Below are 16,313 nucleotides of genomic sequence, written 5' to 3'. Positions count from 1 at the left end.
TTTAGAAAAGAAGATGGGTATCATGACGTCTCTGTGGGAGAAGTGAACAAGGAGTTATCCTGACACCAACTGGGGTACTGTGTACTGCAGTACAATCCTGCCACTAATCCCCCAGAGTTAGCACAGACCCACAGGCTAGAGGGCACGGTCCCCAACATGACTGCCCCCACTGCAGATAGCAGTCGTAAGTGGAGACCCCAGGCCACTCACACTTCTGACCAGCTGGCTACGTACTTGAGCTCTCTGGGGAGGAGAGCCAGACAGTCCTCTCAGGCAGGCTTGAAATGGCTTGGGAGAGCAAAGAAAGGAGACTGGCCTGGGTTTTTACTGTGGTTAGGGGGCGGAGACAGGGTGAGAATGTGCATGCTTGGGAAGGGGCTTGTGTGGTTGGAATCTCCCACAAGTGCCACAGGAGGAAAACCAGGCTTTCTTATCAGCTTGTCCAGATGTGGGGTACAATGGGAAGAGGTAGGGGTGAGGCTTAGAAGCTGTCATCAGTCAAACATCAAAATATGGAGTCAGAGTCCCCACCCACTACACGTACTAAAGCAGACCAAAAATGCCATGATCCCCACCGTGTACCATCACATAGCTTCAAAAATTGTCATGTAATTTTTTGTTTCTTCTAAACTTCTTCCCACTTCCCCACCCCCATCAGATTATTTTGAGGTAAAGCCTAAGCATCAGACCATTTTGTTTGTAAATATTTCACTACATATCTCCAAAATACAGACTTTCCTTTTATAATATAACCACAATGCCATCATAAAACCTAAAAAAATTAACAATAATTCCTTAGTATTATCACATATTCATTGTGCTCATATTTCCACAATTGGCCTATAAATATTATTTTTAAAAGTTTCCTTCATTGGAACTCGGATCCAAAGAACATAATTACACTTAGTCAGTATGACTCTTAAGTTTCTAATACTTTACAGCTTCCTACTATATCTAATTATTTTTTCCCTTGAAATTTTATTGCTGGAGAAAGCAGGTTGTCTGTCTTATGGAGTTTCCCACAGTCTGACTTCTGCTGTGTGTATTCTCAAGGTGTCTTTTAACATGTTCTGCTTTGTCTTTATTTCCTATAAATTGATATCAATATCTAGAAGCTTGATCACATGCAGGTTTGGTGTTTGGTTTGGTTTGGTTTGAAAGACTACTTCATCAGCGGTCCTGTGTGCTTCCATTAGGAGGTACATGATATCTGGTTGCCTTTCTTCAGGTGATGTTAGAAACTATTGGTAGTTGGTTCACAGATCTATGAATTCGTTAAGGGTTGCAAAATGATGATTTCCTAATTCTATCGTTCCTTCTTGACTAGTTAAGATACTTCTAAAAGAGGAACTTCTCTTTATCAACCACTTGGTTACTCTGAGTTTTAGTTCTTATGGGAAAATTACAACAAATACTTGAGTCTTTCCCTGTATTTATCATTATTTATAATGAATTGGTGCCTTTGTGTCCTCAAAAGGTAATCTCTGAGTTTATTGGAACTTTTTAAAAAATATGTTTTTGAACTCATGGATTTTAATATATTTGATATTATTATTCTTATTCATTATCCAGTTTTCCAACTTCAAATCAGTGAGAATCAGTTCAAGTTGGCTTTTGAGTTCATTTGACATTATCCTGGTAGTCTTTGAGAGCATTCTTGTTGTTTGCTGTGACAAGGCTATTCTTGAATGTTTCCTTGGACCAAACATTTCTCCAAGCTGCCTGGTTCCTTTACAGGAAATGGCACTTAGAGATCACAGTCTGAGGGCTAAAAGTGTTTGTTGCTATTAGGTTGGTTGCAGAACTGTCTTGTCTTCCTTTTTTTTTTTGTATTTTTATTCTTATTTCTGACTGATTTTCTTGTAAATTCTAACTCCTACCTTCATTAATTTCATAATTTTACAGTATTTTAATGCCCTTTCAGTGGTTACTGGAGGTTATAGCACTTATCTTTGGCTTAGCAAAGTCTAACGTAAAAACGTATTTTATCTCCTTTCAGGTAATGCAAGGACCTTAGAACAATTTAATTCCATTCACCTCTTCTCCCAACTTATATCCTGTTGTTGTCTCACATAATTTAAAAGGATATGGATTTTATTTATAGGTTTATACAGTATTATTGTTTCACACTGTCAATATTCATTATATTTACCTTTTCAGTGCTCATCATTTCTTCCTGCATCTCTAAGCTTTCATCTGAAATCTTTTTCTTCCTGAATAACTGTATTTCCTTTAGTACAAATCTTCTGGTGATAAATTCTGTCAGTTTCCATTTGTCTGAGAAAGTTTTTATTTTATCTTCATTTATTCTAGGTTGGAAACTACTTTCTCTCCGTAATTTGGAAACTACTGTCCACTATCTTCTGGAGTCCATTTTTTTTCTAATTTTTGCCTATTTACTCTGGCTACTTTTTAAAAAATTTTATCTTCATCATTTCTTTTCAGCGGTTTTACCATGGTGTCTCCAGGTGTGACTGTCTTTGTATTTATCTTGCTTGAGGTTTGTAATGTTCCTCAAATCTACGCTTTCCTCATATGCCTTTTATTTTTTAAATTTTTTGTTGAATGCCAGCTATTGTAAATTAAAAATAAGAAGTGTGACTTGAGCCCTGTGATGATATCATCTTTCTTCAAAGAGAATTTACTTTTAATTCTGGTAGAAACCATAAACACTGCAATTCTGAATTTGCTTAATACAGTAGGAGAATGAAACTGTTTGAAGCTTGACTTTACCACTCGAGAGCACTGGTCTAATTTCGATACACCCTTAGTTGGGTAGTGGATGCATCTATGGGGCGCCAACCTAATGTCTAAGCATTGATCAAGGACCTCCTTTCTTCCATCCCTTCCCCTTAGCCATGAGTCTGTTGAAATATCTGTTAAGCTTTTCAGATTCTCAACCAACATTTCTGGATTTGGAAGGCATCACTGTGGGAAAAGCAACCCCAAATTCTGAGCTCATCACTCCTGGTTTACCTAAGCTGGATCTTAGTCCCATAATTCTTTGCAGCCTTGGTAGTTCTCTGATTACTTCAAAAAGATTATTTTCACATTTTGTCCAACCATTTTCATTGTTCTTTATGGGAATGTTAGTCCAAGTTACCCATTCTGCCTTTAATTAGAAGCCAAAGGCTGATGTCTCTATTTTAGATTACTGGCAGAGTTAGGGTAAAAGTTAACTAAAGCTGTTCTCTCTGTGAATTAAAAGAGTATCCAAAAGTTTTAAATTTGAAAAACTAGTGGTTCATGAGATGATTTTACGTGACGAACTTTTTTTATTTTAATAGTCATGTATTGATTTTTATAATTACTTTTTCTTTGTAGAAAGTTAAAAATGAGTTGATTTAAAGAAAAACATAAATGAGAGAAAAAGTGGTGCTTTCATGTGGCAAAAACCATTGATACCTTTTACAAATAATTGCAGTTTGAAAAAAACTGCGTTAAAAAAATGATTGTGGGCAAATAGAGAAGCGGGAGAGAGACTCCTTCCTTGGCTTTGCTCAAAATATGAATTCGTTACTCATCTTGGGCCCCAGCTTTAAGCCAGCCAGCATCTTCAACCCACCTCGAATAAATATACCTGCCAGTCATGGACTCACTTCTCCAAGCCACATAGCAAACACTTCGCATAGGAGATGAATACTTTAGGAAGAGCTGTTTACCTAAATATGTCAGTTCGTAGAGATAGGCCTTACAAGGATAAGCGTGACTGCTTCCTCCTTGTGAGGATCAGCATCACTGAGTCATCCTAAGATGTCCACTAAAATGCAAACCATTCCAAAAGATCCTCCCCGCCAGGGCAAGACATCAGCAAAAATTGGCAAAGACGAGAGAGAAAAGCCCTGCAGGGGCTTTAGAAATAGTTTCTATTAATTTTATTTTGAAGGATCCCCGTTCCCTTCTTCCAGTCGTACTTAGAGAGTTCTCTCCCCAACTTTCAGATGGCTCAGCATCAAAATTTGCTTGATTAATGTGATGAATATGTGGGTTTTGTATTCCAATGTCCTTCTGGAAAAATCACCTCCACCTCACCCTTCATGTGCTCCTAGTTGGGCTATCAATCATCGTGCCCCAGTGCCCCTAGTAGTTTGGCCACAGACTGGATGTGTTAGTTTCTTATTGCTCTCGTAACAAATTACTACAAACTCAGTCGCTCAAACAATCAAACTTATTCTCTTACTGTGCTGGAGGTCAGAAGTACTAAAATCAAGGTGTCACAAGGCTGAATTCCTTCTGGAGGCTGCAGGGGAGAATCCACTTCCTTGCTTTTTCTAGCTTCTAGAGCCTACCTGGACTTATTGGCCCATGGCCACAGCCTCCACCTTCAAAGCCAGAAGCATAGCCTCGTCCAATCTCATTCTCTCTCTGACCTTGGCTTCCATCATCACGTCACCTTCTCTCTGACTCCGACCCTCCTGCCTCCCTCTTATAAAGAAACTTGTGACTACATTGGGCCTACCAAAATAACCCAGGACAATCTCTCCATCTCAAAATTCTTAATTTAATCAGATCCGCAAAGTCCCTTTTGCTTTGTATAGTAACATATTCGCAGATTCCAGGGGTTCAGTCTACTCTACAGCATCAGTCCAAGTACCAAAGCCCTGGCCACAAAGACTTTTCAAGCATGAGCATTTAGCCCAATCAGAGTCTACTAGGAAATTTTCTAAGGCTAATATGTGGATGCTGAGAAATTTAATCTCTGTCTACCAGTGTTATTTATCTCAGACACTGTGAATGGCCATCTTCCCTGACACGTGGAAAGAGATTGAAACAGACTCAAGTCAGTCTAGAGCAATTCAAAGCAACAAATGGATGAATGTGTGGAAGAGAGTGCGGAGGGCCAGGCCCCTAGTGATACCCTTAAAGGGTCCCTTATCCAGTATATTCTGAAATAGTATCTCCATCTTTAAACATCTCAGTATCATGATTCATTTCATTCTCTTTTTAATTAAGCTTATTTGAATTGCGTTTTTTGTTTATTACTGATGAAATTGTTTATCTGTCAACTGATCTCTAATCTCTAGGTCAGATGCCAGGGCAGTATATTACTCAGGCTTAACTGATTCAAACTAACCAAAGAGAAGAGCTTATTTTGTGCTTAAGCCTTTTGTGGTCAGAATTTTTGCTTCTCTCTTCCACTTGAGAAAAAAAGGAACAAAAAAGCTACATGAGAATCTAACAGCACCTTTCCTCCTTACGCCAAAGTTCTCTTCAGTGGCAGATTTCTTAACCAATTACCTGTGAGTTTTTAGCCTTAATTTTTTTTCCAGAAGGACTCACTTGTTTAATTATTCAATAACACTCATTTCTGTAAACTGAATTGAGATACTCTCTACAAGGAGCTTGGGCGATTTCCTAAAAGAACTGTATTCTTTGTAGAAAACAGAATTCTGAACAAAATTTAAACATGGATTGTTTTTAAAGATATCCAAATTGCTTTCATATTAAGACACAACATTCTTTTTCTCCATTTAGGAATTTTCTTTACACAACAGCTTACTCCATGGAGAAATAAATGTAAGTATGGGTCAGTTGTCAACTACAGTGGTCTACGAGCCTCTCCCCACTCCTCACACTGACACACACATACACACGCAACTTTAAATTGCCAGCATTCTACATTCTTAGTTACATTTCTAATTCAGGATTAACTTCCACTTGTGATTTCTCAGGGTTATTATGTAATCAGCTCAATATGTCTACTTAAAACTTTTAAGCAACTTGGGACTGCCAGGAGGTCCTGTCTGGCTTTCTGTGGTGACCCAGGGAACCGCTCAGCCCAAACATCCAGTCACTGCCACCAGTGATTTTGGCTCTATTGCCAGCGTGTTTGCTGTTAGCTGACAACATTTTTATCTGACTTCTGCTAAAATTAACATCACTTGGAATACAGTCTTTCTGTTTCATCAGTATAATTACTGGCCCTAGAATGCCTTTCCGAAGCTGTTGTTTATAATGATTCATGTAGCAGAAAATATACTACTTGGTTCTTGAGAGCCAAGCAATGACAAGTCAATCCTATGGCAGAGAAAATGCAAAAAGGATCAGTATAAAAACCCAGTGGTATAGAAGATTTCTTCTTTTTTAAGAGAATATTTTTTTCTTCGGTGAAGGAAACACACACACACAAGCCTGCACTTTAAAATATCTCTCATTCTAAAAATCACAAACAACATCTATTTGGTAGCTTATTTCTGTCAGTTAATTATAAAGTGCATAAACCGTATGCAAGGGCAAAATGGGGGACTACTTCTGATATTATTTCAGGATGCTTCTCCAAATGCCTTCTCTGTCCTGGTAAATGACTGAAATGTCACTGTTAGTGCTTCGTTTCGTAAGCTTCAGAGTTGGATGCGGTTAAAATGCAATACCCCTGGGGAACGTCAGCAATCAAACTTCATCTTCCTCTGTGTGGGGGATGGACAGGTTCTTCCCGGCATCCAGCTGAGCGTGCAGCAGCAGTTCTCAACCCTGCCTGCACATTAAAATCACCTGGGAAGCTTTTACATAACGCAGCTGAAAGGGCTCTACTTGAGACCAACCGAATCAGAATCTCTGGGGATGGGGCCGGGCACCAGTATTTTTTAAAGTTCCCCATGTAACTTCTAATATGGGGCTATGGTTGTGAGGCTAGAGGGCTTAGGTATGAGAAAGAAACGGAGAAGATAGGGGGCCAGGCATACAGTGTGAAGGTGCAGTGTGTGCACACTGACAAACTCCGCCCAGGAAGAAGGGAATAAGAGGGCCAGACCTGACAAGGCTGTGCATATATGAGAGAGATCTTTTCTTCACTCAAAACACCCCCTCCAGCTACAAACCTGCACATACGCACTCTATGTCTATCTAACTGAGGGGTCCTCCTCCTGTTGGCAGAGAGGGGAGATGTGGCCCAGTTCTTGCCAATTGGAGCACTGCATCCCTCTGAAATAGTGATTGGTTTGGGGAACCCAAAGTGGGCCAATTCGAACCAAAAACTTTCAGATCCAGAACTTTTACTGGAACTGTTGGGAAAGAAGCCCTCTTTCCTCTGAGATTACTAAACTGATAAGACAAAAGTCTAGGCCTGCTAGTGGCCATCTGACCATAGTGAGGGGAGAAGCTGCTTGAGAATGAGGCCAACACAAGGAAGAGGAACCAGGATTAAGAGAGCCAATCCTAATGACATCCGATGACCTCTGGATCTTGTCTAGCATGTTGCCTAGACTTTACAGTGGTAGGAGCTAGTAAGTTCTTTTGCTTGAGTCATTTTGAGTTGAATTATCTATAAATTACAATAAAAAGAATTCTGAATGATAGACAAGTGATGAGGCCCAAATAAGTCAATGAAATCCTCTGGGTTCCAGGAACAGATCTGTTACTATCCGTACACTTGGCGTAGACTTGGTTGAATCAATAGGGGTAAAGGTTACCATAAGCTATAGAAAAGAAATTGAGATTCCCATATTGTTTCAAAGTTAATGTGTTAGACTCTTTATTTTAGTTGTAAATAAATATCACAAACAAGAGTTATGCCTTTAACTACGTTCCTGATTTTGAGAAAATCTGCACAGTCCTTTCTGGCTAATTGGGTTAATTTGAACTAGATTAATGATACCATCACTTAATTACCACCAACACTTAACCTCCTATGGTAAATCAACAGCCCATGAAAAATGTAGTTTATAACTTTAAGTGAAAAAGCATCATTTTCTGCAACAAACATTCTAATAAATTGGATTTCTATGTACATCATAGTCTAGTCTGCAACTTATATGTCAACAGTCCTTGCAACTATTCAAATCAGCATCACAATATTTTAGGAAAGCTTAATGCCCTTCATAGCAAACAAAGACAACTATTCAATTTTATGATGAAAAGATATAGAATACATTTATATTTAACTTAAATTTTATAGTAGCTTGTCCTGAAAATATTTGTCGCCTTCACCTTATCCAAGATGTAATGGCTGATTCAAGTCTTGTCTTCTCAAATCTCATGCGTCCACAGGCTCCTATTCTTTCCTGGTTCCTTATAAACAATATCTAGTTAAAACTGGAAATCTATCAAATTCACTTATTTTTTTAACTAAAATTGATTTAAATAAAATAGGGCTTACAATTTTTTACTTTTAAAGGTCTGTACTTGAAATGCTTCAATCTCCTGTTTTCTCTGTGAAGCAAGTAGGGTGTGGGATGAGATTTTAGGAACAAGATTCCACGAGAATGGAGGAATGAGCTTAGGACCAAACCATATGAGTCAACAAAGTCCTAGGTACAAGACTAAACCATGACATGTGGGTGTCCCAGGTCAAACTAATCATCTGGCCCCCTTCTAACTGATACTCTTTAAATTTGTTCGGCATTTAGTGATGTGTGAACTGCCAGCAAGAAGTTCTTGTTTATTGGTTGCTTGGTTCAATGTTGTGATTGCTGTTGTTTTAATTTCCACTTGAGGGCACTGCTTTCTTTAGCAGGAGTAGGACCAATTAATGTTTCGGTCGTTATATAAGAGGTCACATATGGAAATATGAAGTAACTGGTGCCATAATTCTGACTCATCACAACTGGATCTTAACACACCTTAAAACTAGGACCTGACTGACCTGCTTTCTTATCCTGCCTTTGGCCCATCATCCCTGGTTTGGAGCAAGCCATTGCTTAGACTGATTCCTAGTACTGGGAGGCTATTATGCTTGGGCCGTGACTTACCTCAAAAGGATGTTTTCTCTGGGATTTCACTTCCTGAGGTAGGTGTATTCTGCCACAAACCCAAAAGGAGCTTACAGAGCTCTGCCTCCAGGTCGTCTTCATTCCTCTCATCCTGACATGTGCCTTCTGTCCCATCCTACAGGCTCAATCAGACCACAGCAGATAGCCAGCCCATCTCTCACCCTGAACATTTCCTAGGTAAGAGTCAAACACACCAGTGCACTGTGTCTGCCTAACTTAAGGGGACACATATCAAGTTCTCAAGTGATCACACTGAAGCCTTGAAGCCTCTTTCTCTTGACTTGGTCTGCAGGGGAAGCACCCATACACATACATAAACCCTTTCCCTTTGGGGTGTCCAAATCTCCAAGGAAATCCTCCTCACAAATTCTTGATCCCCAAGAACTGACCGACCCCCTTTTATCCTTGAGACGGATGAGATGTATTAGAATCAGGTAACTGATTTTTGGACATTTACTTGGAAATTCCTATAGGATGCTCTGTCTCACAGCTCATATTGTTATCTGATATCTATCATCTGAGGCCCCAGCCAAAATTTCCATTTTAATTTCCTGTTTCCAGCAAGGACTAATATAGCTATCCTACAGCAGCATCAAAGCCCCATAAAGTCATCCAGATAAAAAGTTAGAAGGTTTGTTACCAAACACATTTAGAACAACCCTTCATCATATTTCACCTGGAGAACAATCAGGTCATGACCACCTTGTGCTCTATTTCTCATGTCTGAGGTTACATGCCTTTTTTAGGAAAGCTTGACAAACAGCATTGTTTTGACTCATTGTAAAGACAGAACCACCTTGGCTGCCTGAAATAACTCCCTCTTTGATCTGCCTGTAATCGTGTCAGATTCCTTCCACAAAGAGTGCTCATGTACTGCAGATTGAAAAGCACGCAAGTTCAGCTCAGCAGGATTTCAAGAGTGGAAACTGCTATGAATAAATGCAAGTTGCCTTTCTGCTCTGGGGTTTGTTAATAAGTTTGAGCATCTTTGTGTTTGTATCTTCTAAGTAACAGGACAGATAAATCCATGGTTGACATTAGATAAGGCATGGGATCTTCTAAATATTGATAGAGGCAGTATGTTCTTTAACTATTTTAGAATAGCAATTGTAAAAATAAAACATGCTTATATTTTGAAGAATCGATACTGACCGGGATAAAAAATAGTGTTTTAAATTCTCTTGAATCCCGCTATTGAAACTATCCACGATTAACAACAGGTAAACATCATTTCAAACACTTTTCTATACATACATACAAATATAAGGATACACAGCTAGTTTAAATGGCTGGAATGATACAGAGAAATATCTCACTTTTTCTTTTAAAAGCAGTTGTAAAATCTAATGTAGCATCAAATGCCTCCCAGCTTTTTGCTAAGTACCAAGTACTTTATTTTATTTATTTGTGGAAATATTGGGGCTCTATTTTTTTCTCTAAGAAGAAAAAAACAGAACAAAACAGGAATCCCCTTCAGAGATTACAGGTGAGAAATCCAAGGTGGATTCCTGAAACTTCCGCAAGAGCACTGGCAGATACCGGAGCGGACAGAGCCTAGGAGAGGCTGAGACCCGGGAGGGCTTAGAGACTGGAGGAAGGAAGTTTGTGGATATGTGAATTTGGACACAAACAAAGTACAAAGACACTTGATCTTTCACACTTCGTTTGCCTACTTTTGAGTTATGATCTTATTTTGTTGATCATTTTACTTATATTAAAGATAAAGTTTTGTCTGTAAATATTCATTGCCCTATTTTCAACAGAAGGAATTTTCCAGGTGCTGTATTAGATTCTGGAGATACAGGAATGAATCCAAGACCAGCTGTGCACTGAAGTATTCCAGTTTCATGGAGGAAGCAGCACATCGTTGAACAATGACAGTGAGATGGTGTAAGTACCAGAGTAGAGTCACAGAGAACTGTTAGAACAACAACAACAAAACAAAGTAGCTTAGTCTGAGGCACTCTAGGCAGGAGTGGTGTGAGCGAAAGGTACGGGAAGTGACAATATATGATTTATTTCTGGAATGGGAACTAGTTCCACAGGCAGAGGCGACTGCCTTGTCAGCATCCCTGCCTGGGTTTGCCGACTCTGATGAGCACACCTATAGGCTGCCATCGATTCCGTAAGTGGAGTCACAAGAAAGGGGAAATGTCTGTGAGGGCTTACCCAGGTACCAATCAAGCTACTGCGACATCCTGAGACCACCGTGATTAGGTTAAATGTACTCCACAGGGAAAGCCATCTCACCTTTTTGTCTGATTCATCAACGAAACTGTGTGCCTACTTCCTGCAGTAGACTCAAGTCAACATCACACCCTCAGACCCAAGCCTGTCATTAATCTCTTCATTTGTTCCTACTTAGAGCATCCAGAGGAATAATGTCTTCATTGTTTTCAAATAAATTTATTTTAAAATAGAAATGGTCTTGATGATATCCTTGAGTATCTTCAGAAAACTTTTCTAAGAACTTTGGAAAGAGAGAAAAAAAGAAATCCAAAACACTTCCAGATATTGGAAATGCCTTCCTGTAACCAGGATATTTTCTTCAGGTAAGTTTCTTCCAGACCGCCAGCATCACCTGGAACTTGTTAGAAATGCAATTTCTGGGCCTGGTCCTGAGGGCAAGTGGTTAACGTAAGTGCATGCTCCGCTTTGGCAGCCCAGGTTCCCAGGTTTGATCCTGGGCATGGACCTACTCCGCTGACCAGCCACCCTGTGGAGGTGTCTGCCATACAAAAAAATAGAGGAGGATTGGCAGGGAAGTCAGTCCTGGGTGAATCTTCCTCAAGCAAGAAAAGAGGAGGATTGGCAGCAGATATTAGCTAAGGGTGAATCTTCCTCAGCAAAAAAAAAGAAATGCAATTTCTCCAGCACCCCTACCCCCTAGACCCATTAAATCAGAAACTCAGCCTGGGGCCCAGCAGTCTATGTTCTAACAAGGCTCCAGGTGATTCTGATGGAAGCTCAAGTTTGAGAATCATTGTCCCAGAGTAATAAGTAAGGGAAAATCCCAGAAGCCCACAAATACTCTCATACGAGACTGCCAGTTATGTTACAAAAATGTTTATCATTTAAATAAATTCCTTGGGATCAATTCACAAACCCCTTAAAGAGACCATATCTTACTTGGGGGAGTCACAGCCACAGACTCACCAGACAGGTGCCTCAGGGGTCATGTCTCCTCCAAACCTTTTCTTTTTTTGATGGGAAGACTGAGACCCACAGAGCACAAGAAACTTGTCCAAGGTCACAGAGCTGATCAGCAGAGGGCGAGGTCTAGTCACCAGACTTCATGACACAAAATTCAAGATCTGCACCACAGATATTAACATAATTGCACAAATAAATTCAGTTCCTCTAGCAAACACCAGAGATTCAAAGAAATGGGCCATAGTGAAAATAATTTTATTATTTCTAAACAGGTTTTTTTTCTTATTAGGAAAGTAATATGTGTTTGTCGTAGGGAATTTGGAATTAATTAAATGCATAAAGAAGACAAAAATCACCTATAATTATACCAAGAGGTAAGTACTATTAACGTTTTAGTTTGTGTGCGTGTACATGTGAGCATGTGTGTATAGAGAGAGTACTTATGCAGAATATACATACATAAAGAATGTACATGTAGAGAGAATTTATATATATGGATTATATAGTACGTAGAATTTATATCTTGGTTTTTTTCATTTAACATTTCTTTAGTGAACAAAATCACCATTTTAACGATTAATTTGTATTTCATCAGAATCTGTTTTTTAAATTTTCTTATTCTTTCACATTTAAGTTGTTTCCAATGTTTTCCTCGTACGAACAGAAAAGAGGGTAAGATTTGAAGTTTCAGTAAGATGCAGAAAAGGTGCTTTATGTAAGTAGGCCAGGGTCGGGTACCAAAGAAGGGATGCTTGGAGGCTGGAGAACTGAAAGACTGGACCCTGATGGAGATACTAAGATGGGAGGAGGAATATTCTTGGGGATGTGGAAATCCCCGAGAAAGACTGACCATTCACAGATTTTCCTGGGCATGGTCCTGTGCACAGACGTGGCAACGCCGGAAGGAGCACAGAGGTTCATCCAAGCCCAACATTTCTACTCACCTCCCTATGTCTCATAACTCTTAGAGAGAAACTGCTTTTCTAGAAGACTTCAGTCAAATGATAACAAACCTCCTCAGTGCTTCATTTATCTTGGAAAGGACAATTCAATCAAGACAAATCTTTAGAAGAATTGTGGAAAGATAATACACCCCTTTTCTGAATATTCTTAATCAATGCCTGTTGTTTCCTCTCATCTGAATAAAGCCCTCTCTTTTTTGTTTTACTCAGTGCAAAAAAATGTTCTCAAATAATGATGGATGGCCTATTTATATCATGAGAAAATGAGAGTATAATGCTTCTAACCTAAAAGGCTATGCTTAGGCTGCTCAACTAAAATGTTCTCTAGTTATGAAATATTTATAAAGTAATTTTCCTGTGTTTTGCCCTTTCAACAGGTTTGCAATTTTAAGGGTATCGTTGGGTAGGAACTACATTTGTATTTTACTAGTTCAACCATTTTCCCAAGTAAATAGCTCTCTTTTCCCAACGGGCCCTTACTCAACATGATAGTCTTTATTTTAAATTCCATCTAAATTATAGAAAGAATTCCAACAGCTGTTTCAAGTGAAAACTTTTTTAAAATTGGAATATCATTCTGATCTTCAAACGGCCACTTTAATTTTTATATTTGCTTTTTAACTCTTTTCTTGTTTACGGAATTTCTAAAAGACTGATCTCTTTTTAGATTTCGGATTTTAAACGTCAGTTCAAAGAGAGGATTCACAAAGAATCAACCATGCAGACCTCCAAAAAAATAAGACAATGCTTCTCTTCTGAAAGGCCAGGTATTCCAACATCAAACTTGAGTCTGAGCGGAGGGACCAATCTCCTGAGCGGCTGGTATTGACACTGGTCTCATACCTCCGGTTGGGGGAAGGGGCCCCGCTGTGGAAGTCCACCAGTGAAGACGCCATTGATCTCTAGAAGAATTTCAAGGAGATTCCCCTCTGAGCTTTACGCTGGGATTATTCTCAGAAACAAACTTTCTGAGTCAGTACTTCTGAAAGTGTGTTCTGTGGTTCACCATTTCCCTGAGATGATAATAATTGTTTCTCAATTTAAAATAAAACAAGATTACCTGGTTATATAACTTTTGGAGATAGTTAAAGTTAAGCAGTTTGATATGCTAAAGTACACACTGAAGAGGGAGCTAAAGGAAACGTTGTTTCCTGAACTTATTTGACCATGAACTCTTCTTTCAAGGAAAAACTATTAAATGTCCCAATGAAGACTTTGAAGCCACCAAGGCAGCTTCAAAGGTAAATTGTCCCTTCCTCTATGTCCCGCTCCACCATCACCTGTACAGCTTCTTACTCACAATTCCCCAGATTCTTTTACCTCTTCAGTTCTGTATCCCTCATGTATTTACAGAAGCAGGTGCTCACCCCATGTGTTGGAAAGCCTTTTCTATAGTGAAAGAGTGTAATTGTTTTATTCTTTAATTCCTGCAAAAGGACAGGTAGCTGCTTCTAATGTGTTCCATGGCATGAATTTATATCCTTATACATTTGCCTCAGGTGTCTCCCACATGTACACATGTTTTTTACTTTGTTTTTTTTTTGTTTGTTTTTTGTTTTGAGGAAGATTAGTGCTGAGCTAACATCTGCTGCTAATCCTCCTCTTTTTGCTGAGGAAGACTGGCCCTGAGCTAACATCCGTGCCCATCTTCCTCTACTTTATATGTGGAACGCCTACCACAGCATGGCTTGCCAAGCGGTGCCATGTCCGCACCCGGGATCCGAACCTGCGAACCCTGGGCCGCGGGAGCGGAACGTGTGAATTTGACCACTGCACCACCAGGCCAGCCCCCTATGTATACATGTTTTGAATTGAAATACTTAGAATTTTTTTTTCATAATTTGATTCCCTCTTGCATGTTTATTTTCAACAATGATGGCTTCTTCCTACAGGAACTGTGCAATGTGCTTTGCTTCCTGTCAGGAGAAAGAGTAAAGTCAATGAACAGCCAGCTTCTTGCTGTGGCAGAGGTGTGAGGGACGAGAGAAACCTACTCCATAGCCAGGCCTCTACTTGCACCCCTCTGCACCTCATATTTCTCATCTCTTTATCTCTGTCTCCTGAACCAGGATGCAGGTCTATTGGCCTCCTGATACCTAAGCGTGATCTGGAACCTCAACAGTAGGAGCTTTGTCCTTTTTTCCATGGATCAAAGGATCCTGGAATCCAAATTGAAACGTGAGGAAAGCAAACCTGACCCAGTGGGGAGTCTGGCTCCCCTCCTTCTCGCCTCCTCTTCAGCACCTCCAAACTCCCCCCTGAAGCCTCCTCTTTCTATCCCTATGTCCCTCAAGTCTTGGTCACAGAATGTCCCACCTTGGTTTATTATTTCCTTTATCATGCCTTATAGCATGTCATTCTAATTAGGAGACTCACCTAGGGACTTTATCTCCCTTGAATCTGGACTCAGAGTCAGCACAACCGGATGCCCTCTGGGGTCAGCTGACACATCCATCTCCTTCAGTAACACTGATGTTTTTTTCTACCCTGTTGTTATTTATAACCAATGGGGTTGATAGACCCTCCTGGTCTGGTACAGTTCCTTCCAGAACTGTCTGGCTGACTCACAGCTTCCTGAACCCACACTTCCTATTCACACCGAGAGAAACACATATCTATATTCAATCAAGAGATGTGTACCGAATAGAGAAAACTGAATGCATATGGATGTCAACTTCTCCCCACCCATTTCTTTCCTTCTTACAGCAAGTCTCTCAGACTAGGGCCAGTAACAAAGACACACTGCAAGAGCAGGATTCCAATAGGACAAGCACATTTCTTCAGTAAACAAGAAAAAGAATCTTAAAGGTTAATGAAAGTTGCTGCAGGGAAATGGATCTGGGCTCAGATTCCCTAGACTGATCCTCCTGTTTGGAGGTGAAAATATCAAAGGAACAAGAAAGATGGGTTTACATGAAAAGAAATGATATTTTGAACTTCTTTCATGAGGACCTGTGATATGCTCGTTAGCCATATACACTAATATTTCAAGCTTTTTAATGCTTAAATTTAATGCGTAATTAAATTGCTGTACTTGAAATAAGGTTTTATCTATGTTCTCAGCTTAATAACTCTTTGGTTACTTGGAAAATTTTCATTCCTGAAGCATTAAAAACCTGAATTATTATAAAAGGTACAGAAAAAAAAATGATTCAGTTTGCACTTCAGGGATATTTTTCCACATCTCTTAAACACCACAGGTCCGTGAGCAACTACAAATAATTCTAAAATAAATTTGCTTTTGCAGAGAGAGAAGATAATTTAAGTTTATCCCAGTCTAGATTTATCATGCTTTATCAGTAAATGAAAAAAATTCTATAAATATATAAAAATAAGTTTGAGATGAGACCTAAACACGTTGTCAAGATGTGGTAAATTTTTTTGCTTTTTAATGTTCATCTGGCCTTTCATAAAAGACATTTAAAACATTAAAACCTACTCCACATCAAGTGATTCAATGTCTACGACACAGATAAGACACTGCCAAGTC

This window comes from Equus przewalskii, chromosome 13, assembly GCF_037783145.1.
Source record: "Equus przewalskii isolate Varuska chromosome 13, EquPr2, whole genome shotgun sequence".
Lineage (NCBI taxonomy): Eukaryota > Metazoa > Chordata > Mammalia > Perissodactyla > Equidae > Equus > Equus przewalskii.
This window is presented reverse-complemented; position numbering follows the sequence as displayed.